Genomic DNA, 19,004 nt, shown 5'->3' with positions numbered 1-19,004 from the left:
CCTTTAAAATTTCTATAGATAAAATCATTCCTGGGGAAAAAATATTACCCAAAGAAAGCCTAGAATGGCCTGAAATAACTATGTATTTCAATTAGATGTCATAAGTAATGAAAAGTTATTGCTGTATCAATAGCAACATCTGAAATGTCAGAACTGTCTGGAGTCTTAAAGCGGACCCGTGAGTTCAAAAAACAAAAAAGTCTTACCTTTGTAAAAGGAAGCCTCTGTATCCTCCAGAAGCTTCTCTGATCTTTCATGTGCTAGTTGCCTGGACCTTTTTCTTCTTTGCGATCCCACTCCCATCCATGAATGAGTGCAACTGCACTGTGCAGGCGCACTAATGGTCCGCACCTGCGCAGCCGTGAACGGGCGTGATTGCAATGCAATAATGGCCTGCACCTGCGCAGTAGCAACATGTGCACAAGCAGCTTCGTGCTCCTGGACAGGCATGGGCCGTTTTGTGCCTGCGCAGTGCGGCCATGCTAATACATTAACGGGAGTGCAGCCGCGTGAACCTAAGGTTTAGCAAACAGCTAGCTCAAGGGGAATAGGTGGGGGATTATACAGGGGCTTTCTGCTACTGAGATAAGTATCTAACTCAGTGCCGGATTTACCATAAGGAACTGTAGGTATGTGCATATAGGGGCCTGATGAAGGAAAGGCGGCTCATTTCCCTTCCCGAGCGCCTCATTCACTTCTTCCCTATGCAGAGTCCTGATGAGAGTGTAAATGAGAGGTTACTCAGCATTTCACTGATAAGATCTCCCGTCAGTCAGGGGCACCTCTAGCTGGAAACAGGAAAAAAGCTACGGCTAATGGACAAAAAGAGCGCACCATAGGCTGCAATGCAAAATATTGGCTATTGGGCGCCAGCGAAGAAATTAGGACACCCGATAAATAGCGGTTACCATGCGTAAATTTTCATTTTCAAGCTTATTGTATTACAAATATATCGCTTTTTGTATTAACCTAGTTTTCAGAATTATAATGCGTAAATTACAGTTTTCAGATTTACTGTATTATCTTACTAATATATTGCTTTTAATATTAATGTTATTTTAAGATTTTTAATGTGTACGTGATTGTAAGGCTATTTATTCTATTAAAATGATATAACTTTTTCTATTCATAACATTTTAATGCATGTGTGATTGTAAGGCTATTAATTCTATTACAAATATATAACTTTTTCTATTCATCATGTTATTTGTAGTGAAGTATTTTAAGTTATCAAATATATTATTGATCCTATGTGTGAAGGCAATTACACCAAGCTTTGCTTTTTTAGTAGGAGGGCTTTTTGGTTCCTTTCATCCCCCTATACATTCCTAGTAGTTTGGGTCACCCGGAGCTGCTTAGTTACTCTGTTGATCCTATGTGTGTAAGGGTGTTTATGCAGTGGGGGTGGTTAAGGTTAGGCACCACCAGGGGAGTAGTTAGGGTTAGGCACCATCAGAGAGGCTGGTTAGAGTTAGGCACCACCATGGAGAGAGGTTAGGGTTAGGCACCACCAGGGGGGTGTTTATTGTTAGGCACCACCAGGGGGGGTTATAGGTTAGGCACCACCTGGGGGTTAGGGATAGGTACAGGGTTCTGTGTGAGAGTACGGTTGGGTATAGTTGCAGTAAAATATCTGTAATATCTACAATTTTATTACTATGCTTAATACCACCAGGTGGGTTTTAGGGTTAGGCACCACCATGGGATTTTTAGGGTTAGGCATCACCAGGGGGGTCTAGGGGTTAGGATAGGTACAGGGAGGGTTCTGTGTGAGAGTACAGTTAGGGATAGATGCAGTAAAATATCTGTAATACCTACAATTTTATTACTATGCTTAACACAAGTGTAAATATCGTTATTATATATTACCGTTAATTCAACATATTTAGCACTTGATCTTAGGGTATAATATAGAAACCCAAAATATTGTTTTTCATAAAAACGTATAATTTCGTCTATATCCCATGCCCTTTTTTCCAGGCGCCCTTTTTGCATGTACGCCCTCTAGCTACTTAATCCTGAGCGCGTCCCAGTGACTGCAGCTCTTGAGCGCTTTGAGTCCGACAGGAGAAAAACGCTATATAAATGTTGGGATTATTATTATTATTAATATTAATATTGAGGTTCCTCTAGTTAACTTATACTTAGGGGCACCTCTAGCTACCTCTAGGCACCTGTAGCTACCTATGATGGGCAAGGAAAGTAAAGTAGAAGTGACAGCAGGAACAGCCAGCACACTTGCGGTGCAGTTTGGTGGGATTTGTAGGTTCCTGGAGGACGAAGTCTAAGGTGCCAGGACATCTGTGCCTATAGGCTCCTCTGAGGTAAATCTGGGCCTGATCTAACTTAAAGGAATACTATCGATTCACATATTTTTTTCAATTGACACAGGAATTGTTTGGTAAGTGCTGCTAAGTACTGGTGTATACATTATAGTAGCAACCTCTTTGTTTACTGTTAGCAAAATACATTCAATCTTTACTGACGCCAAAACTGACAGCTGACTGAGCCATGAGGAGAGGGGAAATTCCCCTCACACTTGATCAGTTAACTCTATAGCCTCGATTCATAAAGCATTACCTCATGCGGTAATGCTGAAAACGGCAGACTTTACTGACCACTTAGCAAAATGTCAATTCATAAAGGCTGTTACCGCATGAAAAGCTGACATTACCGACCAGGGAGATAAATTACCGACTTGGCTGCAGTTACCGACAACACATGTCAGTAAATTGTCAGCAAATGTCAATTCATAAAGCTTTCAACATGCGGTAAGCCAGGCGGTAGTTACCGACGCCTCTGGTGAGGTCTTAAAGAGAAACTCCAACCAAGAATTGAACTTTATCCCAATCAGTAGCTGATACCCCCTTTTACATGAGAAATAGAATGATTTTCACAAACAGACCATCAGAGGGCGCTGTGTGACTAATTTTGTGCTGAAACCCCTCCTACAAGAGGCTCTGAATACCGCGGTACTCCTGGCAAACTGCCACAATGTAACAATGTTCATAGACAGGAAATGGCAGTTTACAGCTGTCTAACAGCTAGAAACAGCTAAATAACCTGCCCACAGTAACAATGTCACCATGTAATACATGTCAGAATGTGAATCTGGGAGAGGAAAGATTTTACAATGAGCAAACACTGACTAAATCATTTATACATAATTATTGTAAAAATGAAGCACTTTTTTTATTACATTATTTTCACTGGAGTTCCTCTTTAACAAGTTACCGACAGCTCTGACAGCTCTGATTAATGCAAAGTGCAGAGAGCCGTTGTCTGTTTGATTTATCTGTGGAGAGAGCCAGAGAGCCCTCTGTGTGAATCATTTCAGCAGGCAGGGAAAGACTGTGTGACTCATCTGTCTGTGTCATCAGTGGAAAGAGCCGTCTGTGTGAGTAATTTCTGCAGGCAGGGAAAGACTGTGTGACTCATCTGTCTGAGTCATCAGTGGGAGAGCCAGAGAGAGCCGTCTGTGTGATTCATTTCTGCAGGGCAAAGAGGGAATCGGGACACTGCTCTACTCTACCGCTCAATGGGCTGCGGTAATTTACCGACCTCCAGGGCAGCTGGAGAAATCTTTATGAATTAGCACACAGACTGGGAAAATACCGAGTGTGGTATTTTCCCGACAAGATTTTTCTGATCGCACTGCTGTTTATGAATCGAGGCCTATGTGTAGCTCTGTGTGTGACAGAGAAGAGAGCTCTCAACAGCTGCAGCTCCTGTGTCCTGTGTTTCTGACTGAGGTGTCTGAAGAGGAAATGTAACTAATTGTCACAGCTTTTACATACTGTTTTTGCTTTCAGAGTTTGATATGTTTGATATTTGCTTTCTGTAGTCTGATATGCAACTCTGGCTGTGCATTGAATCAGACACCCCTTCTGCAATTGATTTGTCCCAATATAGCTAAATCCTACCCTCAATAAATTACAGTTTTTGCCTCTGATATTTAACATGAAAAGTAGGAAAATGTTTACACAGCTACTTAGACATCACTACTTAGACATTATTTGCACACTGTCATTTTAGAACACTTGGGTATCGATAGTATTCCTTTAAGCACACTTTATAACGTAAAAACCTTGGAACACGAAGTGATTAAGTTTTGATAAGCATTTTTCTAATCTGCAGATACTAGATGAAAAAAAAAAATCAAAGTTTAATATATAACTATCAAGCAAAGTTCACTTAGTACTTGCTGATAAAAAAGAGAGTTATTAATTACGATATTCATTTCTGTACAAAGAGAACTGTGCATATGTGCTTTTGAAAGGAATATCGTTTTGGTCGGATGCAAATATGAAGAACGCTATAGGATTTCTCATCATTTTGGCAACAATGAGGTTGGCTGAAAGTGGAAGGGTGTTAGTTATGCCACAGGATGGAAGCCACTGGCTTAGCATGAGACATTTGGTGGAGAAGTTGGTTGAAAAAGGTCACAAGATCGTTTTGGTTGTTCCTGAGATCAGTTTTCACTTAAAGAACTTAGATCAATTCACAGTGAGAACTTTCGCAACTCCCTACAGCAGAGAAACAATAGAAATAATGATAAAAGAAGTGACACATCAGTTGTTTGAACCGGGAACGACCCTGAAGAATGCCATGGCTCAATATGCTAGCATGGTGAATACTAGCAGCAATATTGCAGCAGCTTGTCAGAGTCTTCTGTACAATGACACTCTCATGAAGTACTTGGAAACCAGCAGGTTTGATCTTATGCTGAGTGATCCAGTCTTCCCATGTGGAGAGATTGTAGCTGAATACTTATCAATTCCAACTGTCTTCTTCATGAGGGCTGTTCTGTTTGGGGCTGACCTGAAAGCCACCCAGACTCCTAGTCCACTTTCTTATGTGCCAAGATTCTTCAGTGGGCTCAGTGACCACATGACCTTCAGTGAAAGAGTGAAGAATTTGCTATTGAGATCTGTAGAATTGTTTGTATGTCGTGCCTTCTATGCTCCATTTACCAGAATAGCATCAGACTTCCTGCAGAGAGAGGTTAGAATTGAGGACCTTCTCGCTCGAGCTTCCATTTGGCTCTTGAGACTTGATTTTGTCTTTGACTTTCCAAGTCCGTTTATGCCAAACATGGTTTTTATAGGAGGAATACACTGTGTTAATAAGAAGCCTCTGAAGCAGGTACAAAACATAATTATTGCATGTCTCTAAGTGTACTCTGCAACTGGGTGTCTCAAGAGGGGGGTATGCAGGAGTAACTGGTAATGCGTTATGTTAAATGATGTTTTGCTGAGTGAAACTATAGAATCAGTTTAAATGTCTGGTCAAATATCTCAAAGAACGATTGCATCTGACTTCTACTACTACTAAATATACAGGCTGCTATTTCCCAATTGCCCGAAAGAGTGATGATACACTGACCATGGCCTCCGTATTCATAACGCCTCCTTCATGTTCCTTAATATCAGTACCGTATCTGAGCTGTATGTGCTGATCTTCTTTTATTTGTGCTAGCTAGCCAATGCCATGTTTCAAAGTATTCACAAATGTTGTATGTATCACACAGTTATGCATAGTCACATAGTCATAGTTCCTAACGGCTCCTTTATCAGACGGACAGCCCCCCTGTCTCTCTTTCTTCCTCACTGGTCCCTCTTCCAAGACTGGTGCAAAGGTCTGTATAATTTTAGGTATTTCTCTATGACCAAAATGTGTTATCCTGATATGATATTGATATGTTGCTTGCTTTCAAAGACATCTAAAGGAAAAGGACCTGTGTGGCTTCAAAAAATGAAAATGTCTCTTGCCCGTAAATTCCTTGTTTTATGTATGGTTAGGGATGTCACAGGGGCGTGTCACAGGGATGTGAGTGGTATAGTATGGGTGCGTCTTTAAAGTTGGGAGGTATGCATATTTTTTTTTTTTGCATTTGCATCAAGTTCAACTTTATTATTCATCCCCAGTTGTTTTGGTCTTTAGGAAGGTAGCCCTTCCTATTCCACCCAGAAAGCTGTGGACAATGTTACCTCCAGGGGTGGCAATGCTTACTGACATATAACTATTCTTTGGTATTTGTAATGGTGAAAGACTTGTCTAGTCCCTCTCTGAGTTTTCCAAGACCACAATCTGACATAGAACAAATCACAACTCAACCACTCTAACTATAACAAGCCCATTCCTTTTCCTGTAGTTACACCTTTATACCTAACTTTTGGGGAGTTCATGTGACAAGGTATTATAGTCCGTAAATTCTTAAAGAGGAACTGTAGTGAAATAACGTACTTAATACAATTAATTTTTTTCATAATATTCATTTATATTATATTTTATATTTAATTAGTCAGTGCATGCTCATTGTAAAATCTTTCCTAACCACGATTTACATTCTAAAATTTATCACCGCTGGCGACATCTTTAGACCTTTAAGATGATCTCTGATGAATGTTTGTTTACCAAGAGTTCTAAAGTCAGTAGAAAACATACCAAGCCAACCTTTCCAAGCCACGTAGGTCCCCTTTCTTAAGGGACGATTTGTCTGCCGCAATGCAAAACTCCTGTAGGAGAAAGTGGGAGTGAAGCTCTCAACACTCACAAACATGATGTGCATCCACCAGGCGGCTGCAGCCCTACATGGTTCCAAAATGTTGGCTTTCTCTTTTAAACAAAACTAATAAAGAAATATATCAAATGTGCCAGCTTTCTGCCTTACTTGAAGTTACATAGGGGGCGTCATACCTCTTTTACAGCTGCAGCACTCCCCTGTCTTACCAAGGTTCAATCCGGTAGTGTGTGCGAGAAAACTCAGTGTGCAGTGTATCTGTAGCTCTAGAATTACTAGTACATTGCAACAATAGAGACAAGGAGAGCATGCCTTTATGCAGCAGTGTTAATGGATTTTTTAGTTCACCTAGCATAAACAGCACTCTAGCAACTCAAGAACTGATCACTTTTGACAGCATCTGGTACTCAACTTTCCTGCAATTGTGGACAAACTGTAGAAACACTTACTCAGGGCAACCCAGGCCTATCCGGGTCAATATACACAGAGAATCAAATCAAACCTTATTTTTCGTATAAAAAAGATTACATTTCCATCCTTCTAATTTTGTTGGCTGATGACAACCAACTGGAGTGTGTAACCTTAATAATACAAATGTTCAATCACCACAGTGTTTAACAGCATACAACAGCATAGATATGAAGTCATGATATAAACTGAATTAAAATAATTGTTCATAATTACTGAACTGAATGATAAGGACATACATACAAAGCTTGTCATTGCTCCTAAACTAGTGATATTGCATTTCTACCACTAGGGGGCAACCTCACTCATGAGCTCAACTATGAGCTATACACAATTCACCAAGGGAAATTGATTATCAAAAATATAAAGTTGCTATAAATAACGGAACATTTTGAATAAAAGAATAGGATAAATAAGCCAGTGAATAAATAACTGCATCATCAATCCGTCAATAAAATCGGTCAATAAAATGGATAAAAATAGATATAGATAATACTGTTGATTGAACACAACAATTTGTCAATCAATGGAATAAAACAAGTGAAACAGCAATTAGTAAAAAAAAAATACAAACATGTATTTTCTCATTTACCCAAATGCTCTGATTCACTAACATAGTGTGTGCTGATAGAGCATCTAAAGGTTGAACGCCAGCGTTGTTTCTGACCTATTCGGTGCACCAGGCAGAAGAACCTGTAATCCCCTTTTCTCACATATACATGTACACTGCATGGGGAAAGGATAAGTGGGCAGCCAGCAAAGAATTACACTATCAGGGGCACTGAAATGAGGTAATATATAGTGATGTGCACAGCAGACTGCCTGAAACAGAATTTCATTAACACAGAGGGTGCAGTATTGTGCCCTGTACACTAGAGGGCAACCCAAGCCTTTGCTTGGTAAGCCTGTGCCCAGAAACGACACATAGCACCATGTGGATGTTGTTCTTTAGCTGATACATAGAAAGCAGGTCTTATGGAGTGTCATAGTCAGTGAAACATAAGTTGCTGAAAGGTTATTAAATCAATTTAACAAAACAAAACAAAAGAAAACAAAAACAGACTTAGGCCTCTTGCACACTGCAAGCGATTCAGATTCCGATTCCGCTTTTTAATCGGTTTTTACATCTGATTCAGATTCCGATTTGCAGTGTGCAGGGAGCAAACTGCAAATCGGAATCGGATGTAAAAACTGATTAAAAAGCGGAATCGGAATCGCTTGCAGTGTGCAAGAGGCCTTAAACAGTATTACGTTAAAAAGAAAAGCAGTTGCATAACTGCTGATTCACAAACTTCTCAAGTCCAAATAATTAATAGCAGACATGTTTTAATTCACGAGAGTCATCCACACAGTAACAGCCATTTGCTTTTATCCGCCATACAAAGTATTATTTTTATATAGTTTAACTTGTATCTGTCAGTTTAACCTCTTCTCTCCCTGTACTGCTTGTCACTTGACTGCAGAACGCCAGTAACTGCTTATTCAGCAGTATTAAATTCCCTATTATTCCCCATGGGGAATAACAATTCTTTATTTTGATCAGATAAACCTGCTTGAATCATAAATAAAGAGTCAGCAGCTGCTTCCAGCAAATATAAAAAGGATCATATAGTTGATAGTAAATAGCCGTTTTATTGATCCACCTGGCAGATTTCAATGATCATATTTGACCTTATCTAAAGTTTGCAGATGTTGGATAATGGCAGGTGTGCACCCTTTAGAATAGTTATGGAGTTACACCTTTTTATTGATAGGGTTGCTTTTTAAGGAATGAGCATGCATAACGGTTGAGCATGGAAGTTTTGCATTTATTTTTGACTAGTTGCCGTGTAACAGTAGTGCTGAGGGTCTTTGTCAACCTCTTTTCTGCACAGTAGTTTTTCCAGGGCAGAGAATTTGTCTATGTTTTCTCGTTGTTTCATTTGCTTCATTAATTTTTTGTTGCTACAAACAAATGAGGCTAGGTCACACTATTGCCTAACCACTTCACTACTGAGGGATTTTTCCCCTTCTGTATCAGAGCAATTTTCACCTTTCAGTACTCCTTCCATTAATTTGCCTATAACTTTATTACTGCTTATCACAACAAAATCACCTATATCTTGTTTTTTTCGCCACAAATTAGGCTGTCTTTGGGGGGTACATTTTGCTAAGAATTAGTTTATTCCAAATGCATTTTAATTGGAAAAATAAGAAAAAAAATGGAAAAAAAATCATTATTTCTCAGTTTTTGGCCATTATAGCTGTAAAATAATACATGCTACTGTAATTAAAACCCACACATTGTATTTGCTCATTTGTCCCGGTTATTGCAACATTTGAAATATTTCCCTAGTACAATGTATGGCGCAATATTTTATTTGGAAATAAAGGTGCATTTTTTTTCAGTTTTGCTTCCATCACTATTTACAAGCCCATATCTTCAAAATTTACAGTAATATACCCTCTTGACATATTGACATGTAAATAAAAGATCAGTCCCTAAGGTAACTATTGATGTATTTTTTTGTAGTTTTTTTTTTTAATGCAAAATTTTTATTTTGGTAATTATGGGATAGTGTGGGAGGTAAGGTGTTAAGGTGTTAACTTGGCCACAAAATGTCTTTGTGCATTATTTCCTGTTAGCGTACTATAAGTATGTAAACTGTAAATGTGTGGACATGTTACTTTGGTAGTTACAATAATCGTGGCATCTCATTGATGCCGGCGATCATTGACATGGGGACATAGATTAATGAATGGGAAGAAGCATTCCCATTCATTCATCTCCCCTGTAACGATCGGTGGCGAGAAAGTGCACAGGAGCGAGCGGCAGCCGTCAGCTTCAATAGACGATTATCTACGTCCTTGGGCAGGAACTGAAGTCTTGCAGGATGTAGATATACTGTCTGAAACCACTTAAGTGGTTAAAACAGTTAATTTCATGAAATGGACCACAACGAACATGGTGGCAACGTGTCCGTTCTATCCAGTGTCTGTTGCAGTGGCGGAATGCACAACACGATGGAACTACTCTAAATGAGGGGGCTGTGGTTGTGCCGGGGACAATCACAGCATAAGACATAGAGCAAAGCGTGTGTGTGTGTGTGTGTGTGTGTGTGTGTGTGTGTGTGTGTGTGTGTGTGTGTGTGTGTGTGTGTGTGTGTGTGTGTGTGTTCTAAACCAGTTTAACCCAAAACCAGTGGTGTACCTAGGCCATTTGACACCCAGTCAGGGCCGTTTCTTGCCCCGTTCAGCCGGTTCTGCTGAACGGGGCGCCGATGAGTGACAGATTGGGGGGCGCCAGGCCGTCCCTGTGGCCGCCGCCACTGCTCCCCCTCCCTCCCTCCTGGCGCCTCACTCAGACCTCGATCAGGCGGCGACCAATCGTGCGGGCGCTAGGACCCAGCGCCCGCACTATGCGGAAGTGACATCACTTCCGCATATAGAGCGGTTGCGTCCGGCGCCCGCCGGTACTGGTCGGGTCGCCGCTGATCCTGAGGTCTGCAAGGTAAGGGGGGAGCGGGAGCGGCGGCTGGGGGCTCCCTGTCACTTACTGCTCAAACAGGCTCCCTGTCACTCACTTCCTAAAGGGGCTCCCTGTCACTCACTTCCTAAAGGGGCTCCCTGTCACTCACTTCCTAAAGGGGCTCCCTGTCACTCACTTCCTAAAGGGGCTCCCTGTCACTCACTTCCTAAAGGTACTCCCTGTCACTCACTTCCTAAAGGTACTCCCTGTCACTCACTTCCTAAAGGGGCTCCCTGTCACTCACTTCCTAAAGGGGCTCCCTGTCACTCACTTCCTAAAGGTACTCCCTGTCACTCACTTCCTAAAGGGGCTCCCTGTCACTCACTTCCTAAAGGTACTCCCTGTCACTCACTTCCTAAAGGGGCTCCCTGTCACTCACTTCCTAAAGGGGCTCCCTGTCACTCACTTCCTAAAGGTACTCCCTGTCACTCACTTCCTAAAGGGGCTCCCTGTCACTCACTTCCTAAAGGTACTCCCTGTCACTCACTTCCTAAAGGGGCTCCCTGTCACTCACTTCCTAAAGGGGCTCCCTGTCACTCACTTCCTAAAGGGGCTCCCTGTCACTCACTTCCTAAAGGTACTCCCTGTCACTCACTTCCTAAAGGGGCTCCCTGTCACTCACTTCCTAAAGGGGCTCCCTGTCACTCACTCACTTCCTAAAGGGGCTCCCTGTCACTCACTCACTTCCTAAAGGGGCTCCCTGTCACTCACTCACTTCCTAAAGGGGCTCCCTGTCACTCACTCACTTCCTAAAGGGGCTCCCTGTCACTCACTCACTTCCTAAAGGGGCTCCCTGTCACTCACTCACTTCCTAAAGGGGCTCCCTGTCACTCACTCATTTCCTAAAGGGGCTCCCTGTCACTCACTCACTTCCTAAAGGGGCTCCCTGTCACTCACTCACTTCCTAAAGGGGCTCCCTGTCACTCACTTCCTAAAGGGGCTCCCTGTCACTCACTTCCTAAAGGGGCTCCCTGTCACTCACTTCCTAAAGGGGCTCCCTGTCACTCACTTCCTAAAGGGGCTCCCTGTCACTCACTGCCTAAAGGGGCTCCCTGTCACTCACTGCCTAAAGGGGCTCCCTGTCACTCACTGCCTAAAGGGGCTCCCTGTCACTCACTGCCTAAAGGGGCTCCCTGTCACTCACTGCCTAAAGGGGCTCCCTGTCACTCACTTCCTAAAGGGGCTCCCTGTCACTCACTGCCTAAAGGGGCTCCCTGTCACTCACTGCCTAAAGGGGCTCCCTGTCACTCACTGCCTAAAGGGGCTCCCTGTCACTCACTGCCTAAAGGGGCTCCCTGTCACTCACTGCCTAAAGGGGCTCCCTGTCACTCACTGCCTAATGGGGGTCCAGGCTGGCTACATGTACTGGGGAAACTGGCTGTTTGTCATTATGTGCATTTACTGGTGAAAAGCTGTCTCTTATTATGTGCATTTACTGGTGAAAAGCAGTCTCTTATTATGTGCATTTACTGGTAAAAAGCAGTCTCTTATTATGTGCATTTACTGGTGAAAAGCTGTCTCTTATGTGCATTTACTGGTGAAAAGCGGTCTCTTATGTGCATTTACTGGTGAAAAGCGGTCTCTTATGTGCATTTACTGGTGAAAAGCGGTCTCTTATTATGTGCATTTACTGGTGAAACGCTGTCTCTTATGTGCATTTAGTGGGGAAATTTTGTCAGTAAAAATAATCTTTTGTCAGTAAATTTTTAGGTATTTGTCAGTAAAAAATAACGTGAAAGGTTGGCAACACTGGCAGGCTGCGCGGCGCAACGGGAAAGATACAGGCAGCCCACCTCACGCTTGGGCTTGGCGGGGGGAGGAGCCGACGACAGCGAGCGAGAGTACGGTGGCCGCAGGCAGCCATAAATACGCAGTGTGTGACTGCGTCGCACTCGCAGAGCCTCTCAACCCGAGTCAGTCCAGAGACTAGCAGACTGCCAGGCAGTCAAAGCCAGCCAGGAGCAAGCCCATGGAAGAGGGGTAGGAATGGGGTACCACATGCATGCGTAAAGAGGTGGAAGGTGTGGGTGTGATTAGGCAGGACATGGGTGTGGTTATGTGGTTGGGCGCGGTTAATTTAACCACTCCCATAGGCGCCAGAGAAAATCTTGCTGCCAGGTGCCAGGCACCCCAGGCTCACCCCTGTGTGCAGCAGCAGTGTGCGGCGGAGCCCAGCCCCAGAAGGTGGAGTCTTTTTGGCCAGTTGGACTCGGGCTCCTCGCTGCCACTGCTGCTAGTGGGTGCCTTGGCCCTTGCTGCCGCTGCCCGCTAGCACCTCCATGGTCCCCTGCCCGGACCCCCACCGTTCCTGGCCCGGCGCCTTCTTCCAGTTCCACCTGCCATGAGATGGACCTCATGGTAAGTAGGCAGTAAGGCAGGCAGTCTATGTACAGCACTGCCTCTCTCTTTCTGATGTGGCTGCTGGGGGAGGGGGGCGCTCTTTTTGCCCTGGGCTGGTGGTCAGAACCCACCATGGTGATGGTCTAACAGTGTGACTCCCTGGCTGGGGGTAGGGGGGCACTCTTTTTGCCCTGGGCTGGTGGTCAGAGTCTGACCACCAACCAGCCCAGGGCAAAAAGAGTACCCCCCTTCCCCAGCCAGGGAGTCACAGTCAGACCATGGTGGGCTCTGACCACCAGCCCAGGGCAAAAAGAGCACCCCCCCTACCACCCACAGCCAGGGAGTCAAAGTCAGACCATGGTGGTCTGACGGTCAAACCACCATGGTCTGACTGTGACTCCCTGGCTAGGGGGGGAGAGGGTCACACTTTTTTTCCCTGGACAGGTGGTCAGACCACCATACTGTGACTCCCTGGCTAGGGGGCGGAGGGGGTCACTCTTTTTTTCCCTGGGCAGGTGGTCAGACGCAGAGTAAAAAAATTAAAAATAAAATAAAAATGGTGAGTTGGTTTCAAGAAGCCTTTTGACATGATTTCACTTAGCAGCTTTGATTGGGGGGGGGGGGGGGGGGGGGGGCAATTTTTTGACTCTCGAACTGGGTGAAATTTAGCCTAGAAACTGCCCTGCACCCAGTGCTTGGTATTAAATGGCACCACACCCCCTAGTCAGTGCAGCGTGCTAAGTGGGCCACAACACTGCTCTGGTTAGGCGTTGGTAGGTAGGTGTGTGTGGGCATGAGCAGGGTAGGAACGGCAGTAGATCGATGGCTATAGTGCTGGAATGCACTGCGCAGTGCACCGCTGCAGTTTAACCTCCCTAGCGGTATTGACAGATATATCATCCATACAAAACACGCTGTGAACAGTATAAACGTGCATACACATCAATACTCTCCTGCACTGTATACTAGACCCTTGCTTGACACATTTTGGCAAGTTACAAGAAAAAAAATTATAAAAATGTATTTGATCACTTTTTGCACAGAAATCCTGGGGAAATTGAACACCAGGGTTAATAGATTTTCAGTATGGGCAATGTGTGGAAGGACTAGATCCGTCGCTAAACAGATTCAGAATAGAGAGGGATGTATCCGATTGCCACACCGAGTGACAATCTATACATGTATCATAACCGTATCAGACTTGATGAGATAATGCAAAAAAAAATGTTTGTCCTTTATAATAAGAAAGCTGATAAGGCTATAGCTTAAAAATGTTAACCCTTTGTATCAGGGAAAGTGTACAGTGGAGCCTATATATAAAAGAACAGGAAAATGAAAGAAATACCTACAGTATATGCTGTTGCAAAAACTGAATTTACCGGGTAATAAAGTAAGAGGGTCACTTTAAGAGCCTGAGCATACTGTTGCAATACTGATCAGATTTCAGCAGCATGTATCTGTGTGCGATATTCAAGCAATGCTGAAACGGAGAGCAAAGCGGGTGCATTGTGCTTCTGTAAAATGCGCAGCCACCTGTGTTGCAAAGCAATGTGAGTATTGTACCCTACTGCTACTACAATGAGTTTCTACACAAGCCTCATGCATAGCTCCCAACTGTCCCTCTTTCGGAGGGACAGTCCCTCTTTGGGAGCCCTGTCCCTCCGTCCCTCTTTCCTCCTCATTTGTCCCTCTTTCGGGACTTTGTCCCTCTTTCTATGTAAATACATATATATCTCTACTGAAAAATGTGTTTGATTGACTATTTCTTGTTTTAAAATGTTACTATGAAGGACAATGAATCAGGATAGAAAGGACCAGTGTGGTTTGAGTTATAAAACAACATATTTTTCTTATGAAATCTTTATGGTATGCGTGACTAGGGGTGTGGCGGGGGCGTGATCATGGGTATGGCATGGGCGTGGCTTAAGTGTCCCTCTTTCTCATCTAAAAAAGTTGGGAGGTATGCTCATGTACTATAAATATAATAGTACTTTTTTCTTTGCATTGTTCAGAAATAAGCTTGGTGTGTAAAGTTCAGAAAGGAAACAAGCCACCTTGTACTGAATAGTGATCAATCTTGTTCTAAAAGCTAGATAGCAGAAGATGACATGTTAGCAGCACACTCCCACTTGTAGTTATTCATGCTCTCAGGCAACTTACTCAAGCCTCTGATTATTGAAAAAAATCTCTAGTTCCACCCACTCTGCTGCATGTACTGAACTGTAATCTTTACACAAGTTACAACACACAGGGGAACTTATGATTCCCAGACCCAATCCTCTGCAGAATCCATCACAGCAGAGTGCTTAGTCAGCATGACTTTCCAGCATAGAGCTTCCAGATAAAGGTACACTGAGTAGATTGTCTGACTTTATCGCAGCTGTAATGTTTTCTGTAATGATTACTGCAGATTGATGAAAGTTTGTTTGTGTTACTTGATTGATCTTTCAACACACTTTATATATTTCGAGAATCAAAATGGCGCTGGTGGTTGTATACCTTTTTAAAGCTGCATGTTACTGAAGGTTCCTCCAACCTTCTACATCAAGTATTGCACTAAAAATATATATCTAGAAACACGCGCTAAACACCCCAATATGGTTACAAAATTATAAACTTTTAATAGCAAATTAATTAAAATACAGAGTTGCATGCAATTTAAACGTAATACCGTTCCTCGCGCGTTTCCCTGGTTGTATGTTAATCCCAGAGTCCCACTGCTTAGATATCCCGTATCTCCTGTGAACCAGTGCAGTGCTCCACAGACACAACAGTTGGGATCAATACAGCCGCATAGCGCACTGCGGCAATCTGGAGAGAAAAAGATTCAACAACCTGAGAGTGGTGATGTCACCTGAACAAAGCGCTGACCGGAACCAGCCAAGCGGAAGTCTAAGAAGCGGGGCTCTGGGATTAACACGCGAGAGAACCGCTGGCAGAGGGAGGCAGGTCGAGGATCGGAGAAGCACTAAACTGTAAGACGTGGGATTATATTAGAAAGATCCAGTAGTAAGTGTTTGGTCTTTTATAACAAGAGACTGGAAATAGAAAGTCCTCTAGTATCATGAGATGATCATACTAACTGTGAGTCTGATGGGGATATTTATTAACATCAGATGAACAACTCGGATCTCTATGTGGAAGCAAGCTTGATTGAATTAATAACATAGAACTTGTATAGCATCAGGGGATTTTTTATTAACCAAGCTCTAACAGTGGGAAGATTAATACAAATACGACAATATCCCTAAGGAAACTATTAAAATTAAAAAAAAAAATTAGAAAACCTAATAATATAGATCAGAAGGGCCGATCTGTGAGTGTATGTGGTGTGCGTATGTGTGAAATATAAGCAGGAATGGTATTACTTGTTATATATTATTTAGGGGTTGTTTGCAGATATTAACCACTTCAGCCCCACAGTGTCGAAAACCTTATGCATCCGAGCAACTTTCACCTCCCATTCATTTGCCAATAACTTTATCACTACTTATCACAATGAATTGATCTATATCTTGTTTTTCCACCACTAATTAGGCTTTCTTTGGGTGGTAAATTTTGCTAAGAATTATTTTTTCCTAAATCCATTTTAACAGGAAGATTGAGAAAGAAATGGAAAAAATTCATTATTTCTCATGATCTCACATCCAGGAACTAGAAAGAGGATGGGAATTTTTTTTTTGCAGAAAGACGGCGGTCTCTGGTAAGAGACCGTCGCTTTTTCTGCAGGGGACTTAGATCGGTGAATGGGAACTATATTCCCATTCACTGATCGGGGGGCTAACGACAGGCGACGGGATCGTGCACGATCGCGTGCACAGCGCAGCTGCAGCAGGACAGCCTATCTGGACGAATATATTTGTCCAGATAGGCTGAAGTGGTTAAAGAGGAACTTTATTCAAAATGACATAATGAATACAAGTGTTTATTGTTTACAATACTCATTTATAGATTATTTAGTCAGCTTTTTCCTATTGTAAAATCTTTCCTCTTCCCGATTTACATTCTGAAATGTATCACTGGTGGGAACATCTTTAGTTCTGTTTGGTGATTTGTACGAAATGATCATTAATGAGTTCTATGTACAGAGATACTGCTTGCTTGGCAGCTGGAAAAAGCCTTTATTTCCCACAATGCAACTAGGTTCACAGACAGCAAACTGTCAGGAGTCAGGACCATGGTCATGACATCACACTGTGGGAGGGGTTTCATCACAATATCAGCCATAGAGATGTCCCTGATGATCTATTCAAGAAAATGTCTTGTGGGAAAGAGGGTATCAGATACTAGTTGGGATGCAGTTCAATCCTGGGTTATATAAAGTTCCTCTCTAAGCACACTTTCAATATTTGACGCCTGGAACCCTCCTTAGGCAGGTATTGCACTTGTTTTATGTATGTTTTTTGCGGAACGTAGCAAAACCGTGCACCGCCGTATTGGTCATAGCTCGTTTGGGAATCACATATTTTTCATGTTCATCTGTGTTTTGTTTGCATGTTTTTTTTTCTGGATTTAGACATTGGACATCCTCCTGGATTTTTTTTCACACATGCACGCATTTCCAATTGCATTGTATTTTGCCGCAATCTGAAAAATTGCAAACATATAAATTGTATGTGGAAAATGCGATCGAAAACACAATCACAACTGTAAAATGTCTACAAAATTATGTTTATGTGATTCTTCGTTCGCAATTCCTGCACAAACCCGCAGCATAATATTGCACAATGCATGGGATTCCCACAGAATGCCAGCAGCAGGTGGTGGCAGCTTGTGCGGCAGATTCCTCATCTGCCAAAGATTTTTATCTAACATCTGTACCCATCTTAAGTGAGATTGTGCCGACTGCTCTCCTTGGACTTGTAGTCTTAAGCTATGTACACATGCAGGACTAATGTCAGCTAAAGCGTGTGTACAGTAGTCCTCAACTGCCACCCCTCAAGAGATCCACCTGCCGAATAATCTTGGTCGAACCGCAACCAGAGTCATTGTGCTTGCGCTCCCCGTCTCGATGCGCGACGCCATGTATGCGCTGCTCAGCCGTCCCTCCGCCCTCGCATAGCAACAGAGTGTGTCATCAGCTATACAGCTAACTTTGTGTCTGTACAGTCCAGCGATGTCGCCCAATAGGATTTTGGATCCCGATCACCAACGGTCGACATCAGTCAAAGGTGTGTAAGCACCTTTAGTGCTGTCTTCAAGGCCGAATTTAAGGGAAGGCCACAAAGGTCATGGCCTAGAGCACCAGGAAAGCAAGGGGCGGGCTGTGGGCAGCAGGCTGGCAGTAGCAGTTATCCTGCTGAACATTTGTCTGGCTACACAGAGTTTGCACATAGAGGTGGGTGGCAGCCAATGGCCGGATCTGGCACTCGGGGATGAATGGGAAGCGAACAGGCACTTACAGTGATCTCTGAGATCCCTGTCACTCACCGAATTTGCTGCTTGCCAAGGAGTTTACAATCTAATCTCTGCTATCACTTCACTAACTGTCCTCAGAAGAATTTAATCCCTGCTATCATGTCACTAACTGTCCTCAGAGAAGCTTATAATGTAATTCCTGCCATAATTTCACTAACTGTCCTCAGAGAATCTTATAATGTAATCCCTGCTATCATGTCACTAACTGTCCTCAGAGGAATTTATAATGTAATCCCTGCTATCATGTCACTAACTGTCCTTAGTGAAATTATGGCAGGAATTACATTATAAATTATTCTGAGGACAGTTAGTGACATGACATCACTAAGTGTCCTCAGAGGAGTCTAATGTAATCCCTGCCATGTTGCGGGGACGTTTAGAATGCTGTCAGGCCTTGTTCACATTATAAATCGCCAGTGCTTTTCCAAGCGCTGAGCAATTTTTTTTAATTTTCAAAATCGCCTTTCTCTGCACTGTATAAAGCGTTTTTTAAGTGCCCTTTTCCACTAGCGCGATTGCATTTGCTGAATCGCAAAAGCGCAAATCACTAGCGATTTTAAAATCGGTAGGGTTTGCTAGATAACATAGGGAGCGCGGTAGGTTATTTCCACTACCGCGATTCGATTTTTCCATAAACGCGATCGTGTGGCGGAGCTATTATTGCCGCGATTTTGCTATGCCCTGCAGTGCATAGCAAAATCGCAAATGCTATCGCCGGGGAAAAAAAAGATTTTGCTGAATCGCAAT

At 43.0% G+C, this 19,004-nt stretch overlaps 1 protein-coding gene and 1 pseudogene across 8 annotated transcripts in view; both read left to right on the top strand.

The window, feature by feature from the left end:
- LOC137524864 (UDP-glucuronosyltransferase 1A1-like) overlaps positions 1-19,004 on the top strand; it is a 227,004-nt gene that overhangs the window by 183,353 nt on the left and 24,647 nt on the right. Inside the window, exon 1 of one of the 8 annotated variants that reach the window (XM_068245288.1) lies at positions 15,106-15,186. The exons of the other annotated variants lie outside the window; for them this stretch is intronic. The gene's annotated coding sequence lies outside the window, so the exon portion shown is untranslated. Of the gene's footprint in view, positions 1-15,105; positions 15,187-19,004 lie in introns of those variants that run through there. 8 annotated transcript variants of the gene reach the window in all.
- Positions 4,306-5,175, top strand: LOC137525297 (UDP-glucuronosyltransferase 1-2 pseudogene; annotated as a pseudogene).

The sequence above is a fragment of the Hyperolius riggenbachi genome, chromosome 7 (assembly GCF_040937935.1).
Source record: "Hyperolius riggenbachi isolate aHypRig1 chromosome 7, aHypRig1.pri, whole genome shotgun sequence".
In the NCBI taxonomy this organism is placed as follows: domain Eukaryota; kingdom Metazoa; phylum Chordata; class Amphibia; order Anura; family Hyperoliidae; genus Hyperolius; species Hyperolius riggenbachi.
Note: the sequence above shows the minus strand (reverse complement) of the source record. Positions and strands in the feature narration are given on the sequence as shown.